A 7094-nucleotide genomic window follows, 5' to 3' on the forward strand; every position below is an offset into this window, starting at 1 on the left:
TCGGATTACGACTGAGGTGTTCATAGATTAAACAGAAGGGAAATCGAATGTCGCCGGTGAATAGTTTTGATGACTATTAACCATGGGCAGATAGCACGGAAACTATTTCACGGTTAGATAGAAAAACATGTTTATTCATTGTAATTTTACATAGGAAAAATAGACATAGGTTAATGATAATTACCACAATATATTAAACTGTGTTTACTATGCTTGTCCATCAGATTTATCGACATCTGATGTAATGATGAATACGCTTTTACTAGTCAGATTTATCTACATCTGATGCATGTATATACAAATTTTACAAAGTAATCCTTTTTTAAATTCGTCATCCTGAAAGTTCATATTACAAACTATCTTTCCTACGATGATAGTAAATAGTTAAGACATAAAATTACATTGTATGTATCTCTTCAATTCGTCAGAATGAATTTAATTGGAAAAATCATGAAATATCAATTTCTTTTTTAAAAATCTAAGAGTGGTCAACTTGAATACTATTCACAGGACAATGAACACTCTCAACTAGTCAAACTCGAGAATTTTCAATCCTGGGCCAACCATTGGATATAAAATGTCAAATATGTGAATAGGTGGATCGAAAGGGATGGAGAGCTCTAACTAAATACCTTGTTAGAAGTAGACAGAATTATACTTCATTTTTTTTAAATTTGATAAAAACTTAACTTTATTCTTTAGTTTATTAATCAATATAACCAATGTTATAAGGAATTTTTGTGATTGGCTTCGGCCGGTCACAGTTGTATCCAAATGAGGTACATGTATCTGGCAAATTTTGCTAACTGCACATGCATTGCGCCTTGTACTGCTTTATTTACTATGCAATGACAGATTCATGTACGCCTTAATTAACATGTACATGTAGCTATCTAGATTACTAAATTAAAAACATTGGCAATGATTCCAATTACGTCAATTTTGTTAACATGCGTAAGAATATTAGTCGGATAAACAATTTGTCTACTAAAACTTAAAATCAAGCTAATCTTGCTTTTTCGTGTTTATTGCATGTATCGTAATGCTTTTGCATTACATTAATAGAGCTGGCTAATGATACATTATTAAATGTATATGCTGATCATACCTTCAAAAGAAGTACTTGGTTTTTTTTTTATATACAATTATAGTGCAGTAGACAATGTACAATTTAGCCTTAATGGATCTCGCATGCATACATGTACCTTTTAAAGTTATAAAGAAATAATATGAATAATTAATAAACAATTAATTGTATAACAATTAATTCAACTCTTGATTAACTATTAGTTGCCCAACAATTAATTCAAATACCAATGCTTTATGAAATGTCAAAGATGTCCATGTACTAAAGGACCACATCATATTGTACAAATATGTTTCATCAATCTTAATTAACATCAATGTTTGGTACATTTTCTAAAATATATAGTGCTATAAATCCATAAATCCGTGGACAAAGGCTTATCCAATATACATGTAGAGATTTTACTTTATTTTTCCTGCTTCGAAGAACATCTACTATAATGCCCCAGTCACACATTCACGGATCAACTCCACGGTTCTACTACGGAATATTTTCCACGGTTGACACCGGAAAATCAAATAATCGTTACTGCCCAAGTCACACATTCACGGATCAACTCCTAGGTTCTATTACGGAATATTTTCCACGGTTGACACCAGAAAATCTAATGATACGGAGTTAGTACGGATGCACTAAGGAATGGATACAAATTGATACATACGAATCACTACGGATTTAGACGGAGTTAAAACGGACTTCTACGTTCTAAAACGGTTTAGTAAGTTTTTCTAAGGAAGTACTACGGTGGTTTCATCCGTAGTGGAATTTTGAACATGTTCAAAAATTGTCGCAGCTATACAAGTATTGCTACGTTTGGATATGATAACAGACGGAAAAGCAACGGGTCAATACATATCGCCACGAATGATTCCGGATTGCTTCCGTAGCTAATCCGGCATTTAATCCGTGAATGTGTGACTGGGGCATAACGAAGTTTGAACAACATCAAATTCTACTCAATATTATATGATACGAAAAATGATAAAAAAGGAACACGGTACATTATTGTTTTCTTAGCATCATTTTTGTCTCTTTAAGAGTCCACTGTCCGTCCCATTCAAACCAATAGATTCCCTGGTGATAGTTCATATACTGGTCCGTATATATCCCATTTAGGTTACCATCGGTGCACCATGCAGCTTTTGAGTGCCACCAACCACTTGCACATTCCGATAATTCTGCACAGTTTGTCGATCTGATATTATCGTTTTCATTGTCATACGTACTGAACAGTGCAAGGTTGCTGTTTGCTAGACTATCTTAAAAAGAAAAAAGCCAAGGAAGTTTTTGATTCAAAGCTCATTTTATCTATAATCTCTCAAAAGGTATCATATATCACAATTTGCTGAATTATGCAATATTCATAGAATCCTGCCATTTGAAACATTGTTTATCCAAAAATATAAAAAATATCCAAGATGTCCTTTAAAAAAAGCCTTCTAGCCTGTTAGGTTTCAATAAGCAGCTAAAAATAGACCTTGATGGCACCTGAATACCATAGCCCTGAGATGGTATCCAGAACTATGAGTTTTACAAATATATTATATCTTGCACACAAGTACACCTCACTTCACTGTGTATAAAGGTAAAGGTCGTAGGGGTCGGAAATTGGCGGGATTTTAGCTATATTTATGGAATTAGTAAATCATGCATATCAATGAATTGAGTCATAAATTTCTGTTGGTCAGCATTAATAAAGAAGTAAAGAATAAACACGTGGTCAACTTACACCCGTAAACAAAATCCTCACCAGACTAACCAAAACTCATTCATACATTCACTCATTCACCTCTCATACACGATCGATTGGCAATGCGCGCCAAAAATGCATGTCAAAATGCAAAATATAAACTTTTAATTGACACCTGCGACATTCTCCGCAGCTTGGGAAAATGGCTCCTGATATTTCAAACAAAATACAGCAGGAAAATTTTCAATTAAATGAAACATTACCTCATTACCTTAAATCTATGATATTCTCCCCTGCAAAATTGTGACAGGTTTCCAAAGTATTTCTGAACATCCTCGCTAGCCAAGGGTTTTTTGTCCATTCTGTTTGCCATTAACCCTTGGCAGATCTCATGGCGAAAACTAGATACGGTGGCGCTATCTAGCGAGCAACTGTACTTGCACCCCTTTCATATTTACAATTTGATCGAATGAAACAATGTGTTTCTACTATGAAATAAATACAATCTGAAAACATGTTGACTAGCGAGAATAAGAACATAATTAACGATGCTATTAAAAAGGAAAGAAGACATAACCTAGTAAAAGCAAGAAATGTTCTATTCATAGTGTTTGTAGAGACCTGCACCTTGAGTGAAAAAGACGCTAGAATAGGAAGCATTTATGCCATAAAACCAGGTATCGTCGTCGTGAATACTGACAAAACAAACAATAATTGAATGAAAAAACAGCTCGTTGAACATTGAAAAGTGATAACCATAAGTTAGGACGAAAATACTAATGGGATAGTAACTTCTACATTCGCCATGTTTACTTCCCATACTATCACGCGAGCTTTGCATGACAAGTTCGTAAATCTCAATTCAATCAAATGCAGTAAAATATATCGTTTTCTTTTTAAGCGATACAGTTGGACCATCGTTTGGGAGGCACTGTACACGTACACTTGTGCCTCAACTTGTTAAAAGCACTGATTGTTTTTCCAAAGATCACAGTTGTTTTTTCTAAAGTTTATTTACAATCGCCTATTTAAACGCTACGATTAGATCAGCTACTCGCAGCTGCAGCCAATCATAAAACGGAGCTTGTCACCGAGTTTTCGTAATGAGATCTACCAAGGGTTAATAGGGAGCAGAGTGGACCGAAAATCCTTAGCTAGCGAAGATGACTTCTGAATGGAGAAAATATTTCGACAAATCCCATTATGAATCTTAAGAAATTTGATTTTGCTATTTTTTTTAGTTACTTTCTCCGGGTAAAAAAAGATGCCTTTTCGATGATTAAAATTTGTTTTCCCTTAGTTTCAGTGCATATTATCCCTTTTTAAAAGGTGTGTGCATTTTCGTTAAAACTATTTTAAGGTGGCGGAGATAGTATCTTGGGACAAACTATACCGGAAATGAAAAAAGCACTTTCTTCACATATACATAATAAATGTTTACAAAAAGTTTTATATCTTTTTTTCCAAAACACTCTCAAATTTAAGAATAAAAATAATAATATAATCACTGCATAAAAGCTATACATTGGGGGATTAGATTTAAATATCGATATCAATTTACTGATAATCTTTTTCCTTGCATTGAAGACGGTAGAAAAAGCACATTAATAAATCAACAATTAACACAGATGTATATAAGCTTCCAGCGTGTAAATGTGTCTGATAAGAGCGAAAAGCAGAATTTGTACAAAGTTTCAAAGTCAGAAGAAAAAAATTGACAGATATTGCAAGTTAACTGCTGACTTTATTCATCAAAGAATTTGTACCTTTTACAGAAATAAATTCTTTGCTATATCAAAGTGCTTTGAAAAGCTATAAACCGCTTTCTGATTTGGATGCCATTCAAAATAACTGGAACTATTGGTTTTTCGATTAAACAAGATTTTATTTAAAGTAGTAGACAAAATGTCTGTTTATAACATTAGAGTCAGATGAATAAAACTCGCAAGTTCTGAAAATGTATATATTTAAAATTTCTGTGAGCTATATTATGCTCAAATTTAATCGGTAAAATGGCACCTGAATGTGCATGTCTTACTTAGGTCAGAAGCTCCACGTTCGGAAATATGAAGTCTGTAGTTGTTGGCTTTGTCTTCTATGCTAAAGTCATATTCTATTTGTTTCACTTCCCCAGTAAAGCTAGTGAGCTCAATTCTCAGAATGTTATATCCGGCAGTTGTTAGTTCATGGATGTATTGGTTGCCTGAAGCAAAATATCAAAAAAATTTTTAACATAAGACCTCTTTTTTTTAAACTGAAATGACTTTCTGTCATATAAATTGGTCTTAAAGATCAAAGTAGAAAATAGTTTACGCAGAGCAGGGGTACCTAACCATATTTCTGATCGAACAGATCCGAACCCATTTTCATAATCTGTCCAATTTCTGTAAAATGACGTAGAACCGTCGTATCTTCTCTGTATAATCTTGAAAAAAAGTTATACATATACATGAAAATTCATACCAGAACTAGCAAATTTATGGGGAAAAAAAGATCCATTGGTGTTTGCATATTTATCAATGCAGTATTTATATTGTGATTAAAATAGAGTCAATTCATTAGCAATAAGTTAAATATGCACAGAAATCATTAGCTATTAATCTTACAGGTATAATAATTATGCTGCACAAAATAAAAAAAGACCTTTCTCTCATACATTATAATAACATCACGATCACAATGAAAGTATTCAAAATACAGCGGTATTATTTAGACTATGTTATCGTGTTATGACGAAGGTCATCAACAACGAGCAAAATTATTACTTTATCAAGATTTTTTATTCATCTTATTCATAAAAGGATATAACCTATGGCATGAGTTCTGGATGAAAGATTATTTTCGTTTAAATTCACCTCTTCCTCTCCTTGCCATTTTAATGAACATGAGGTTTTGTCAAGACAAAGGGAAAAAAAAGTTTTGTTAAACATAAAATATCTTAAATAATTATTTCCGATATCGTACGAGCAACGATATTTTAATATTTTGTTAAAAATGGAGTTTATCCCTAATAACTGTATTGAGGTGTTTCTTTGATAAAATCAACCCAACACAATAAACATACAATCCAAGAATAACTATCGTTGAAACAGGATACTTCATGAAACTTCCCGCCGGAAAATTCGTACGTAATGACACAGATGAAGTCCAGATAGAAAGTACTTTAGAAATTCAAAATTTGAAGCTAATGAAAGAATGCAAAAAAGTCGCTTCTAATTTTTGAACAAAAATTATTAAGATACTACATGTAGTACATGTACGTAAATTTTCTAAAGATTATTTTGCAATTTTGATCTTTATTATTCTCGATAAATAAAGCCATTTCACCCAAAATAATTTTCATTCGGATAGTTTGTTTGTATTAAAATATCAATAAACATTACTCACTTCCTGATTTATTAACATTTGTCCCAGTAAAACGTGATAAAATCCTGTCAAAAATTTCCATTTTAAAATTAGTTATTGACATATGTAACAGATAAAAAACCAATACCAGTCGTAGTTTGCTCTGAACTTGGGTTCACAACTGTTGAATGGGTGGCAAAAGAAGATTCAATTACTGAGATATCAGTGGACGCTGGTGAGTACAGTGCTGCTATCGTGAAAGTTGACAAAACTATCCTATCCTATCCTATATCCTGTATCCTGCATCCTATCCTGCAAATAAGCTCTATCCTATCCTATCCTATCCCATACTTTCAAAATATAGGAATGCAAGTTAAATGAAACGAAATTTTAAAATTAAATGAATTTATCAATTAATGTAGTACTCAAAATGAATAATTAAATCTTAAAACCGAATATTCATCGAGCGGGATAACTTACTTACCTGTGCAACGGTAAAATTAAATCGTACGCGGGATGGACACAATAACGTAAACAAACAGGTAAGCGATTAGTTTTTTGATTTAATTATATGTATGCATAAAAAACAGATAAATAACTTCGATGCACTTATTGAGGAACTGTTTAGTCACATATTTTTATCAAATTATTTTCTTATCACATATAACTGAGCGTAATTCTCATTATTCGAGCGATTCGTTCGGCGATAAATGTAAACACGATCTGAAAATAAATAATTCCTTTAGGAAGTTTATATCGTTTATATTTAAACCACTCGGATTTATTTTTAAAGTATAAATTCTTAAGCATTTATAGCTAGCTAACATTTATTAATTCGATATGTTCAGGTTATTATCGGACAGAAATATGCGTCCCTGTTATTGGGCATCGAAGAAATTATATGAAACGTGAAGCAATGTCTGTTTCTTGTATTCATGTTTATCTTTTAAAATTCCAAATTAGTCGTTTATA

General features: G+C 32.4%; 1 long non-coding RNA gene across 1 annotated transcript; it reads right to left on the reverse strand.

Annotated features, from left to right (window-relative positions):
- Positions 1-836: 836 nt before the first annotated feature.
- Positions 837-5926, reverse strand: LOC117683646 (uncharacterized). The gene is made up of 4 exons (XR_010710372.1): positions 5842-5926; positions 5106-5202; positions 4816-4980; positions 837-2346 (listed from the first exon to the last, which is right to left on the reverse strand). It is a non-coding gene; the product is annotated as an uncharacterized lncRNA (long non-coding RNA).
- Between the last annotated feature and the right edge of the window lie 1168 nt (positions 5927-7094).

Source organism: Magallana gigas, chromosome 10, assembly GCF_963853765.1.
Source record: "Magallana gigas chromosome 10, xbMagGiga1.1, whole genome shotgun sequence".
Classification (NCBI taxonomy): domain Eukaryota; kingdom Metazoa; phylum Mollusca; class Bivalvia; order Ostreida; family Ostreidae; genus Magallana; species Magallana gigas.